Source organism: Balaenoptera physalus (genome assembly GCF_965194825.1).
Source record: "Balaenoptera physalus genome assembly, chromosome: 17".
Lineage (NCBI taxonomy): Eukaryota > Metazoa > Chordata > Mammalia > Artiodactyla > Balaenopteridae > Balaenoptera > Balaenoptera physalus.
In genome coordinates this window covers 16,753,112-16,767,666 of record NC_138895.1, presented here as the reverse complement: position 1 = coordinate 16,767,666, position 14,555 = coordinate 16,753,112, and the positions used below count along the sequence as shown (strand labels likewise).

General features: G+C 35.4%; 1 protein-coding gene across 5 annotated transcripts in view; it reads left to right on the top strand.

Annotated features, from left to right (window-relative positions):
• Positions 1 to 14,555, top strand: part of EYA1 (EYA transcriptional coactivator and phosphatase 1) — a 325,931-nt gene that overhangs the window by 24,526 nt on the left and 286,850 nt on the right. The gene's annotated exons all lie outside the window — the stretch shown is intronic.

The following is a 14,555-nucleotide window of genomic DNA, read 5'->3' as shown; positions in this document are numbered from 1 at the left end:
GTAGAACTGGATTACCTCTAAAATCCCTTTCACCACTGAGATTTAGTGAATCCATGATTTATTCCCTAGTGCTTAATGAAAGAGAGGAAGTAGGACTCTAAGGAACAAGGTTGTTTTTCCATATTCAAGTAGGCAAAATGCATAATGCTCTCTGTGTTCCTTTGGGGTTAACATATAATTTTGAAGAAAATGTGCTATATTTTTCCAGAAAGGTTCACACAAAGCACATACAGATTAGAAATACTTCTGCTCTTTCTTGCCATTTTTCAAGCCCTCTGTGAGTTCCAAAATATAGGAATTATTCCTTTATTTTTTTATAATATCTAACAAAATTACGTATTGACCCATGATTAAGTAGTATAAGCTTTAGATGGTTATAATTTAACTCAGAGTAATAAACTTGTTCCTTTTCTTTTCTTTTCCCTTTTCTTTTTCCTTTCTTTTTTTAACAGAAGTTCAGATCAATAGTTACAAATCTGACCTTAAAAAGCAAAATCTAACTAATAACTTGTTGAATAAGTAAATAAAAACCTTTGAAAATATGTGCAGCCTTGAATGAAAAGTATAACAGGGCTTTATCGTGAAATGTTTAGGAAACACAAAGCTTAGATTTTGATGGTTTAAAAAACTGTGTTGAGACCGTATTTCCCCCCATCTAAAGTTTTACAGAAGTAAAGGAATTCTACAATGATTTCTCCAGTTAATAAATGCCTGCTTTTTCATGCATTCTACTTTTATAAATTTCTGCAGGGAATCTACAGACAAATCTTCATTTTGCTTTGAACAGTCTTTGAACTTTTCTTGTTTCTTTATATATACATGAATCGCTTTCCATATGTAGTTCCAAATCTAAAAAAAAAGAATAGTCTATGAGTATTTTCAGTTAAATTAGAATAAAATTCACAGATATGATCATCTTATTAGCCTTAATTCCATTTTACTGAAATGTGTGTGATATTGAGCACAGATTTGGGATATGACTGAAGGCATCATATTCAGCCATTTTTATAGTTTTTTTCCTCATTGTTGATACTGTTTCCATCTATTATTCATTATACTATATATACATTTTTTTCTTTGCTTCAACTCCAAGTAATGCTGGCTTAATTTGAGTTAAAAAAAAATTTTTTTTTTTTTTAAAAGAGGGGACCCAAGTATAAGGTTGGGGGAATAATTAATCTAATATGGCCAGTCTCGTGATAAATATTTTTAAAAAACTTTTGCAAATGTAGTTACATGTTGAGATTTATGGAACTTTGGGAACCAGGATATATTTGTAACTAACTACGCATACAGCTAACTGTAATTCCTTATGTACATTTTAGAATGATGTGCATTTTTTAGTGAATTTCTTAAAAAATTCTTGAAAATACCATTCTTGGGGTTCATTTATCTTATGTGTATATACTTTGGGATCTAAAAAAAAAAAAAAGTTCCCAGCTTCAGTCTTTATTTCTCATCTTCATTACCTCTTTGATAGAATTAGCACAAATTGACTAGGAACTAGATTCAGCTCACTCAAGCTGAACTCTGGCCTGAGGGTGTGGAGGTGAGGAAAGGAAGCTTCTCTTCATCTCTTTCTCTGAGGTGTGGTTCTGTTTACTTTGGAAAGAAAGGATACAAGTATCTCCTAAAGTGGATTAGACATGGCAAGACAAGATGATACGTTTGCACTATAAACTCTCAAGCAGCTGTGAGAAGGCCTTGTGTGTGAAATTTCTTACCTTCTTAAAAATCTTGATAGAGTTGTAGCTAAGCTCTTAACAGTCAAAAACAAACTGCCAACGAGGTTTATTTTCTTTTTTGCTGAGTTTTCTGGGCCATTGTTCCGCTTGAGGGGCCCTGTTTGTTAGTTTTGGCTCAGGGACTTCTCTTCCTTCAGGATAAGCTCTCCTAAGGCACTTGTACAAGTCCGTACTCAGGGGCTGCTTCACAGTTTATTCACGGCCGGCTAAAGCACCATTCAACTGCATGACTTCCTGTCTCAGAGGAGGGGTGGCCGACAAGGGGTTTTGTATCTGCAATGTAAAAATATAGTGGATTTTGTGGAAAACTGGGACATTTTTGTTTGTTCTCATAAAAGATTCCTGCTGGAAGTTTTATTTTAAAGTTGGCTTTTAGCCTTTTTTTTTTTTTTTGCTGTGACTTGGATCCTGATCTGATTTTCTGCTTTCACGGCCCTTTTTGAAAAATTTAAAATATTTAATTCAACATTAACTGTGCTTACAAGCTACATAGCAGAATAAAATCACATTACAAACATTGTAGTATTAGATTTTATCACCATTTATTTCTTCTAGCCTGTCCAGGGATTTCTTCATGTTCAGTAGAACTAATTTGCAGTCAGACATTGAGGTCTTCTAGAAGGCCAGCAGGCTCCAGAAATTAATTTATCCAAATAACCGATCCCTCCTAGGCCAACCATAGAGGGACACCAAAATGGCCTAAGAAGGCAGAGCCTCCTTTTGAAGTCTGGAATGTTTTGACTGACTTGAAACAGGCGGCTGGAATGAAAGGATAATTTTCAGTGACCCAGGGGATTTTTTTGCCATTTTCAAATATTAGGTAAAACAAAGAGAAATTGCTTGCTCTAATTTAGAAAGACTTAGTAATCAGGAAGGCAACCAGGCTGAGAATAAAGTTCCAAGGTATATATAGCAGAAGCTTATTTACTAAGCTTAGATTGCTGGCAAAAATCAAAATTATTATACCCTTAAAAAAACCTTACAGGGGATATATTTTAGTCAAATAGCTGCATTTACATCACCTATACCTGCATTATTTTCTTAGTATTAAAAAAAAAAGAGAAAGTTAACTGCTTTGATTTATTGCCATCTAAAATATTTCTACATTACAATCTTAATTTTATTAAACAAACAGGAGGTTATAATTTAAAATAGTCTACTCAACTAAATGGGTTTACTAGAAACACTGAGTGGATATTTCATATTTGTCAAACTTTCAAAACATTGATACATTTTAAGGCCATTAATTCTTTAAAGCAAACTGTAACATGAGCTGAAGCATAGGAGTATCCAGGTGTAACAAATGTTTTTTGATGACCAGGTCAGAGGGGTAGATCAAAGTAATTTTGCAGAGATTCCTTCCTTATACTATACATAAATATTTATTGTTGCAGAAGAAAAAATACCTTTTCTCATTTTGGTGAAAAAAAAATGAATTAAAAGTAGGGATTGGTAGCCAAATAACTGCACATTAAGGTAGAAATAGGAAATGCTTCTTTTTACACAGTACATTCCATGTCCCCTATAACGCAGTTATGTACTTAATGTATAGCATTATTTAGGAAAAAAGGATTAGATAATATTTGTAATTTAAGAGTTCTGGATATTAGTAGATGCCAACTGACTTTATGGATTTAGGCTTTATTTTACAGCTTGGGAGAGTTACAGAGTAATTTAGGTACTGATGTGGCCACAAGGATGTCAGTCCTGTTGCTGGCACTTGGTCATTCTTAAACTGGTGAAGTATGTCTTAAGTCAATTTAAATGAAAAATAAATAATAATTTTATTGATTTTGATTTTTTCTCGGGCTTGTTTGCTAGTTTTGAATTGGGGTGATTGGAACTCTGCATTTTCATTACTGAAGTTGTCAAACCTTTTTTCTCTAAGTTGCCTCTTTTTGTACCAGTTTTCCATTTGATTGGCTGCCCTTGCAAAGCCAAAGTACATGATAAATATAAGAAAATTCTCTGAAGGCAGAGTGTTCTAATGGGAGGTGACATTCACATTATTCTTGGGTGTTACAGAGAGAAAATAGTATTGCCATTCACCTTTATATCATCTTCAAGTTTTTCTTTTGGCTACTGAAATTCTGAGTAAAAAAAAAAAAAGTCAGCTCCTTAATAAGTTGTGAGAAATAGCCTTTGGAAAAGAAGGTAATTGAGAAGTTTAAGTAATGGTTGACTGGGGCCAGCAATGTTGATGAATTTAGGTGGAAGGGGAATTAAGCTATCTTTGGTAATAAGAACTAAGACTATGTAAGTACATGGCAGAGATTGGAGAAACGTGTGCAGATGAAAATGTAGGAGGAAAATTAGGGGGTAATAGTTGCTTATAACAGTGGACTACATAGAAGAATGTCTACTATCCCTTGAGTCATGGGAAGAAAATAGAATGTCATCTATTTCATTTCATTCTATTTCTAATTTCATCCTTTTAAAAAACATATATTTATTTTGTGTGGGTTTTATATATATTAGTAAAGCACTGTTTGACTATAACGTATAGATACGTGTTGCTCATTTTTTTTTTTTTACTGATGAGGAATTAATATTTAAAAGACATTTGGAAATGGTTAGTTTCAATAATAGTTAGCTTTATATGCATTATCCTGCATATTTTCCATTAGGAATCAGCGATTGTATATGTTGATCGGGAATTTAAGTAATTGAAATATGAAAATCCTTCATACTCATGGTTAATAAATGCATATAAATATTTTCATTTTGGAGATGACTATTTGGTATTTTTCTCTGTGTTCTGAACAACATCTCTCAATGGGGCTTAGCCATATTTTATCTTTAAAAAGTAATACTATTTCTTTACCTAAAATCACTGTAATGTGAATGTGTATCATCACATAAATATTACCTTATGTTTACATATAATAATAAGGAACCCTAGGTAAAAGGTAGCTGATTCTTTCTTTGAGGTTATGCTAATTGACTTTACGATAACTTTATTTTTCTCAGTACTATTCATAGGTTTATCATTTCTTTCTGTTTGAAATTACTGTAACTTTGACTTCTGGATAATTAACACTACAGTTACTTGGTAATAAAAGACTTAGTGAGGATTGAGTGCTCTTTTCTCCAAATACCGAAGAGATTTCCATGCAGGAGAAGAGTTCATCTTAGTAGGTTTAACTGTAGGTGACAGAGGATAATGAGTTCAGTTTTGGGCAGTTTGAGAGGTTTTGCAGATGTACAGGTGATTTGTGTAGACAGTTGAAAATTTGGATGTGGGTTTCTAGAGTGGATTGGCCTAAAAGTATAGACTTGGGGGCATCAGCAAGTGGATGATACTGAAACCATTACGTAAGGTAACACAGGAAAAGTGTGTTGAGGAAGGAAAGGACCAAACAAGAGAAGATTTAAGAGGATATTAGAGCCAGGGAGAGGACGAGGAGCCAAGTATGAAGTCTGAGGTATGGTTGGAGAGGTATATGAACCAGAGATAGAGAGACAGCTTGCAGGAGAGGAATGGTCAGTGGTGCCAGGTTCCTTTGAGGGATTAATATGCATAAGTACTGAAAGGTATGCAATGGACAGTACGCCACTAGTCCTAGCAGTTTGATGGGGTAGTGAAGGGTGGAATCCAGATTACTTGTGTTGATAAGTAAATGGGAACTGAGATATTGAGATTCAACTACCCTTTCGAGCAGTTTGGCTGAGTTGGGAGAGTTAGAGACTTAAGTAGAGGGAGATGGACTGCAGGAGGATTTTCAGAGGAGAAAGGACGTTCCCAGGCAGGGGAAGTCCGTGGAAAGCCTGTCCTTCCTTTTCTGACCCTAAACTCCCTGCATTGTTGCTATGTCTCTATATGCCCCTCCTCTCCAGAGAGCATGACATTGTTGGAAATGGGAGAAGCATTTCAAAAAGCTGTATTTTGGGCCATAGGATATTTATATTTGCATAGTAGCAAATAATGATTTATGTGTTACTGGCTGAGGATCAACCTGTACTAACCGTCGTAGTTCTAAAAGCTCTACTTTTTTCCCTTGCTTCATGCATTCTGTGCCCACTTCTCTGCCTGGCAGAAGCCTCCTCCTCCTGTTTTGAAGTCAAAGGCCAACCCCTATGTGAAGTCTGCTTTGGTAACTTCAACTAGTTGGATTCTCTCTTCTGTGATCCTTTAAGAGCTCTACTGTGGCTCTTAGTAAGTTGATTTACAACTAGCTATTTACACATCTCTCTTCCAATGAACTGTGAATTCTCAGAGGAGCACCTGTCCTGTCTCTTAATCACTAGCCTATCACATTGCCTGGCACTTAGTGGCTACTCAGTCAACTTTGCTTGAATGAATGAATGGTTAAGGGAGGACATGAGAAAAGACAAACTATAAGTGTTGGGAGAGGCACCAAAAAAAAAACTGTCTTTGTGACTATTGGTTATTTATACTCATTATACTCATCTATGTGTAACTAGCTAATGGCCAGCTTGATCTATAAAGAGTGGCTAATTATTACAGTTAATTGAGATTATGTTTTACATCTTGGTCCCTGTTTATTTAAAGTAGGAACATAGGAACATACTTAATTTATTAATCTCAGCCTTTTGAAAAGAATGTGTTTGTATAGGTTTTATACTGTATGTAATATGTCAAATAGAGATATACTTAGTTTATTATATTCATCATTAGTTGCCAAGTATGAGAAAATACATTAATTTCAAAAGGAAGTTTGAATTGCAAACTGTCCTGTTGGGAGTATTTAGAGTATACAATTATAGTTTTAATAGAGGCTATAATGCTCAGTAGACTACTGTTGAAAAGTTTTGTTTGCTTTTAATTGTTTTCTTTACAACGTTTGCTACCACTGCATAAGAATCGTCAAAGTGAGTAGAATGCAAATTAATGTAAAAAAAAAAGGCTTGGATTAAGAAATGCTTTACATAACTTTCTGTTTCCCATCATTTATTCTAACAATTCTAGACTTGGCACTTCTCTGTCATGGTAGTGTCCTGGTATAAACTGTATCAGTAGTAAAAATGTGCTGTCACATAATTAATTAACTTATTCTTTTGACATTCAGATTCAACTTGATTGTGAGCTTGTGGTTAACTGCATACTTTTACAGAGCCAGCAACTGAACACTTTATTTATTTTAAAAGGATAAATGAGATTAAATTCTCTTAGACTTAGGATTGAGAAATTGGGAAGGAGAGGATTGGTGAGGGAGAGCATGGCTTTCAGGTCATGTGACTTGGGTTCTCACTTGGCCATTGTCACTGACTGACTTTGTGATCCACATCACATTATTTACCTGGCCTTCCTCGTCTGAAAAATGAGCTAGTAAATTGTCATGGAGTTGCAAGAAATACATGATAGAGTGGTTGGCATATGGTAGCTACTCAACTAACATTTGTTGGTCTCTCTCTTTCTTCCAAGACAATTTTGTTCCACTTTCTTTTACTAGACACCAAAAATATGTACCTCACTGTTCTTTTTTACCTTGCTGCTGGAAAGGAGGATCAGTGGCAAGTACACTGAAAATGAAATTTCCTCATACAAAAAAAAAACTATTTAAAAATAAAGCGAATCACTTCGATCACCTCCTATTGAAAAATAACCATTGATGATATCAGCTATGTATCATTCCAGACTTTTCTTGATGCATATGTGCATAAATCAAACCTTTCTTCAATGCTATTATTCCTCCACATAAGGTCAACATTTTATAATTCATACAATAAATTATTTGTTTTAGAAACTACCTTCATGCTAAGAGAAGAGGACAAAAATTAGCCCACTTCCTCTTTCTCATCTGACAGTTTTTGTTAGCTATTCTTTTGACATTGTCAAGGTTTATAACATTCTGTTATGAAAATCCTAATAGTTGTTTAATCTTAAGTACTGAATACTCTCTGCTATTTCAATGAATCTAGTATTTGTCATTCTTTTTTGTTTGTTTTGAAATTTTTAGTAGAGTGATTTTTCAAGAAGAGTTCATGGGGTGCTATGTTCCCTGATTTTGCGCTCTCTGCACATTGCAATCATGGTCTTTTCTCATAGCTGTGAAATAGCTGGTTTCCTTACTCATCTGGGACCATGTCTGATTTTGGCTTCTTATTGCATACATCTGGTAGTAATGCTAGAATATAGTAGGTACTCAAAAGATGTTTAGGGAAATGAAGAATAGCTCAACAAACTAGTTCAGTCTGCATGGGGACGTGTTGAAGATTTCTCAATAGGAAATTTACACTCTCAGTTTCTTTAGCACCATTAATCTGGCTTTTATGGACAGGGTAGTTTAAAAAGACTAAGTGAAAGGACTCCTTTGGAGACACTTACAGTAGTAGGTGAGATATGAAGATGAATTCAACATCCTCTTCAAAGATGTCAAAGCTGTTAGAATGAAAAGAAAGGAAGAGATGGAAGAAATAATGCCAAGAAAGAATGACAGATCTCAATGACTGATTAATGGGATGTCTTTACTAATGTGGTTCTTCAGCTTGGGAAGCCCTTTTTCTCCTTTTCACATATTTACATTTAAATATTTATGTTCAATTCAAAACCCATCATCCGTCAGTTTATGCCACAATAATGTCGCATAACAAACAAACGCAATATCTCCATGGCTTATGACAGCAGACATGTATTCTACTGCCAACAGTCTATAGGTTGGCTGTGTTTGGCTGATCTAGGCTGGGCTCAGCTGGGCAGCTCTGTTTCAGGCCGTGGGTTGGCTGTGTTTGCTTTAGAGTTTGTTTTGGTCAGATTTGCTCCATAAGCCTCTCATCTCACTGGGTCTAATGACTACCTGAAACAGCACAAGTGTGAATTAAGCATGCTTAAAGATTTTACTAGTGTCACATCTACTCACATCCCATGGGTCGAAGAAAGTCACATGCTCAAGCCCAACTTTAATAAAACAATACCATATTTTATTATAGATTAAAATAATAAATTATTGTGGGATGTTAAGATAGTATATAGTTACAGGACAACAATCCAAAATATAATGCCCCTTATCTGTGATTCTCTCAGTTAGGAACACTGTGTTTTGGTTCTGAATTCTTGTGGCACTTTCTTTGTTAATAGCACTTTCTTCTTTGTACTGTTAAAGCGTTAATACTTTAAACCAGAAAGTGATTCATTATCTTTAAGGACAATGACATTGTACTCTCCAGTGGAACAGATGCAAGTGTATAGTAAAAATGCTGTGTATTTAAACCCTCTCTAAGTATAATTTTGAAATAAAAAATGACATTCTGTTTGTGTACAATTATAGCATATTTGTAGACATATCCTTAATGAAACATGTAGAGATTTTCTTTCTACATTCTGTTGACCCACATTGGCTAAGATGCTGTTGAGCTTTATATCTGAGGTAATGGAAGTCGAAATGCATTGAAGTTCACTCAGAAAGGAGCACGTGTAGTCCAGTGCCAAATAATTAGTTTCCTCTGTTTAAGAAATTCAAAAATTCTTTTCTAGACAGATAAGATATTTTGGAGTTTCTTCCAACATTAGCATACTTTATACAGTAGCTTTGTTAAGCAACAAACTGTCTGCTTCTTTTTGTATGAAGGTAGTTTCTAAAATAAATAATTTATTATATGAATTATAAAAAGTTGACCTTATGCGGAGGAATAATAGCATTGTTGTTTTTTTAATAAAATATTTACGAAGTTGTGTGATTTAGGCTACTTCCAGAAAAATGATATATTTGCTTACTTTAAGAAGTCAGACAAAATAATCTATTATGAGAAATATGGTATAGTAATATATTTTGGCCACCTCGGTAGGTACAGTAGAATAAGGGTGACAAAATATATTTTCTCTGGATAACCTGAAACAGTGCCCTTTTGAAAAACCAGTTTGTTCTGGTGAGTTCTGTATGTTTATAGTGTCACTGAAGACCCAAGAAAGAGTTTGCATAATAAGTTTTTCTGTTTGATGAAGAGAGATGTGAATCCAAACAAAGGAGAAAGTGCAAAGCAGAAGCACAGAGACATAGGTCACCCCACTTGGGCACCATGACGTGTAGGGTCCCTTAGGCAGAGCATCGTGTTTAAACCCAACAAACCATGATCAGATTCATTGACAAAGTTGGCTAGAGATGCATAAGAATATAATGAATTCATATTTTATCGTTCTATTTTAACTTAAAAGACATAAGGTATATTTATTTGTCAATGTTTTGATATTAGGTCAAGGCTTTTCCTTTGAGGATGGACTCAGGTTTGGAATTCAGAATCGTGTTTTCTTGCTCCCTTACCACACAATGAATATATATTCTTATTTCTTCTCTCTGTACAAAAGATAGCTCACTATACACACTGGTTTGCACCTTGCTTTTTGCATTTACTATATCTTGGAAATCATTCCATGTCAGTACACAGAGGGCTGCTTTATTCCTTTTACAGATGCATAGTATTCTATTCAGTGGCTATGCCATTATGATGGACATTTGGAGGTTTTCTAATTTTTCTTACTATTACAAGCAATGCTGTGTGAATAATGATCTTAGAAACATGTCATATTACAGGTGCACGATTATATATGTAGGTAAATTCCCAGGAGTGGGATTGCTGGATCAGAGAGCATATGCATTTGTAATTTTTATAGCCACTGTTGGATTGCCCTCAGTAGGTATTGCAACCGCTTTCACTTCACCAGCGGTGTAGCTGAGTGCCTGTGTTCTCTACTTTGCCTAGAGAGTATACAGTATTATCAAACTGAAAGTTTTGTTAGTCAGAGAGTGGAAAAAATTGTGAAAATCTCAATGTGGCTTTAATGTGCATTTCTCTTATTAGGAAAGGAAGTATGCATAATGCTTAAGAGCACCTAAATTTGGGCTCCACCGCTTACCAGCTCTGTGACCTTGGGCAAATTTCTTACCTTCTTAGTGCCTCCATTTCCTATGCCTCTATTGAAAAGAATATTAACTACCTTATAGGGTTGCTTTAATAATTAAATACGTTAACATATGTAAAGAGCTAGACTAGTATCTGGCACATGGTATGTTTGAGCTATTATTATTGTTGCTATTATTGTTGGTAGAGCTGAACATCTCTTTATGTATTTAAGAGCCAGTTATTGTTCCTTTTCTATGAATTTTTATCCTTTCTCTTTTCTATTGTTTGTTGGTCTTTCTCTTATGGATTTTTATGAGCTTTTAATATGTTGAGATTAACCCTTTATACACAATCTGCAAATATTTTTGCACAGTCTGTTGCTTGTCTTTTATTTTTTGCTTGATATTTTGTCATGCCCACTTTTGACATTTATGCAGTTGAATTTATCAGTCTTTTCTTCTATGGTTGTAAGATTTTGCTTCATAGTCAGAAAAGACTTTCCCACTTTCAGGTTGTAAAGCAATTCTCCAAAGGGTTTTTTTTCAAGTACTTTCATGATTTCGTTTTTTACATTTAAATCTTTAATCCATTTGGAATTTATATGGTTACAGAAAATATTTTAATTTGCTTTTATCAAAGATCTTTTCCTAAGCATTAGTTTTTAAGCAACAACAACAGCAAACTCTTTTCACACACAGAGTGCATTTTATGTAGTATAATTAAAACTGCAAAATTACAATAACCAGTGTAATAGGCACACGTAGGTTTGAGAAGAAACCCCCATAACATCTGCCTCCCTGTTGCAGTGATGGAGAAGGATATCCGTCATGTCTCATAGTCAGGGAGAAGGATACGTTGAAGTAAAGAATACTGAGGTAAACAAACAAAACCCGGCCCACCCTGTCTCGCTGAGTTCACAAATTAAGTGGAGCCTTGAACTGGTACTTCTAAAGGCTGGCTTCCTTTGCAAACCCTCTTTGCAAGTCGACTTCTTTCCTTTTTTAAATGCTTTTGCATGTGGATCTCTCTTGGCACATCTAATCACGGTGGTGGGGTTTTACTACTCTGTGTGGAAGTGAATGAAAATTCCACCTTTTCACTTACTCTATTTTAATACAAAAGAATCCAACCGGAAGTTCGGAAGAGGTAACAAAGCTGACGGTGCGAATGAACTCTGCTTTCCTGGTTTCCAGGGCATTTGCGGGACTGCTATTTGATCAAGGAGCTGGCTGGGTCCTCCAAGCTGGCCATGGCTGTTGAAGCACCCACAAGAATCTGTTAGATCAGAAAACTATGGAATGCAGAGGGTGGCAAACTCTGCTGCTGTAAAAGCATTCGTAAACCTCACAGTCTTTTTGGACACCAAGGGGAGAACATGGCTTCTCCTATGTGGTCACCCCAAGAGTCACCTATTCCTGTTACAAGTTGCTAAGGAATGAAAAAATGAAGAAATTTAATAAAAGCGTGTTTGTTGCTTTTGTTACTTCTAAATACAGGCTTTGCTTATTAAGACACATTCTACAAGCAACCTAAGGAATTGTGTCACAGTACCCTGTAGTCATTCCTCATAATTTTTGAGCCAGTAGTTCTCAGCCTTGACTCTAGACCAAACCTAAGGCACTTGGCCTGGCTCCAGACCTAGAGATTCTGATGTGCCGCCAGGGTTGAGAACCAGCGCATTAATCTTCATTTTATTTTATTTTTGTGTGAAGTACCATAGTGGGAGACAGAAAGGAGTTTCTTAAAATGAAGTCTTTGGTCCACCTGTGTCAGAATCACCTCCATTGTGAAAAGGGACTTAGAGACTTTACCCCACGTTTCCCGAAGCAGAATCTCTGGAGGTAGAGGCCAGAAGTCTGAATCCATAAGCATCCCAGGTGATTTGGATGTTCACTAAAGTTTGAGAACTGATGTGAAAGTAAGACCTGGAATATTTGAAACTAACAAAATCTGATGAATTTTATCATTGTGGAACTAGGGAAGAAATTTTGTCTCTCTTTCTCTGAACAAGTTTTAGAAGATCTACTTTATAAGAGATTTAAAAATAGATGTAAACTTAACTATGAGTTTTAGTCGCAAAAATATGCATCAAGCAGAGAATAATAGAAAATTCGTTGGGTGGTTTATAAAGAAATTAGATAGTCATCTTAAAATGGGACTTGAAAAAAATCCAAATAGTGTACCTGTATTTTACATATTTTAAAATTCACTTGATTTATGAATTTGAAAGTTTTTTTAATGACTTGAGTAAAACTCAGTTACAATTAAATGCAAGCTGTACACCAGCAAAAATCTCCTTATAATTAGTAATTCAATTAGTGATTCTATTTCTACGGTGTTACATTTTTTTAATTTTAAATTGAAATTCTTACAAGTTAGAGTAAATGAAAATGTGATCTGTATTATTTGTTACCCAACCAGAAAGAGATGCAGGGTAAAGCAAATGCATTAACACATTCACCTCCTAAAAGATAATTTCATAAAGAATAAATACATTAAAAAGCTATTTAAGCCAGGAAGCGATCATGTTATCTATGAAAACTATTGATATAATTTAGGTGCCTCTCATTCCAAGGAGTAGCTGATATTGAAATAGCCAACAACTGGAGGCATCACTGAGATGTGAGATCACCAGTAGAACCCCTACAGGGTGGTAGGTAGTTAAGCAAATGGGCTTAGAATTGGAGACACCTGGGTTCAAATCCAGATTTTTTTTTTTTTTTTTTTTTTTTTTTTCTGTGCTTTATGGGTGCGTTACTAACCTTCAACATTGGCTATCATTTGTCATAGAGGTAATGTTTCTAATATCAGATTAGCATCAAGGCCCATGTAGTGTGTATTTATTCCAACAATGGCATTGTATTAGTCAGGTTCTCCTGAGAAACAGAGCCAGTAGGAGGTTTATTATAAGGACTTAGCTCCCATAATTATGGAATCTGAGAAGTCCTACAATCCCAGTGGTGAGATTCAATCTCAAGTCCTGAGTCTGAAGGCCTGATAACCAGGGGAGCCCATGGTATAAACCCTAGTCGGAAGGAAGGAGAAGATGAGATGAGATGTCCCAGCCTAACAGTGAGGCAGGAAAAAGGGACAAATTCCTCCTTTCTCCACTTTGTGTTCTAATCAGGTCCCCAATGGATTGAATGATGTCCACCCATTTTGGGGAGGTCAGTCTACTTTCCTAAGGCCACTGATTCAAATGCTAATCTCATCTGGAAACACCCTCATAGACACCTCCAGAAATAATATTTAATCTGGGCACGCTGTGGCCAGTCAAGTTGACACATAGAATCAACCATCACAGCATCAAGGATTACTTTGTGAAAGAGTGCGTTTTCGATATTCCAAGTATGTAGACCTCAAGGACAGATCTATACTCTGGCTTTCCCATCTTTATTTGGGAGTACTGAAAGCTGTCTCTTTCACTTTGAACACTATCTGTTTACTTAAACTGTTTAACCATTTTTAGAGATTTATTAAATCTTTATTGAGAGGCTACTGTCACCAGGACCCTGTGCTAGTCACTGAGCATATAGAGATGAATAGAGTTCCTGACCTCATGGAGTATATATTCTTGTTGGAAAGAAATATATGTATAGAAACAATTGTAATTCAATATCAGAAGTGCTACGGTGAAGGTAATAGTTAACTGATTTCCAAGTTTATTACAAAAAAAGGTCTTGTTATAATGGGAGCAGGGGCAGAACCAACCTTTCAGTGTAATAAAAATGCCCTCTACCCTTGGAAGCTAGTAATGACATGTACTCAGCTAAATAAAGGCAAGTGGATAAGTTTAACCAGATGCTTTTACAAAGAGGCAAGATTGTTGAAGAGCTCTTGACTAGGGGTTTAGAGGTCTAGGTGGTTGTTAAGGCTGCTACTGTCAGTTTGAGTTACACCAATCTCTTTATCACCATGCTTGAGGATCCTTACCTGTAAAGTTTTAAATTTTAAGTCATAATCTATGATTTTATCAAATAACTAGTATTGCCAGATGAAAATACAGGATGC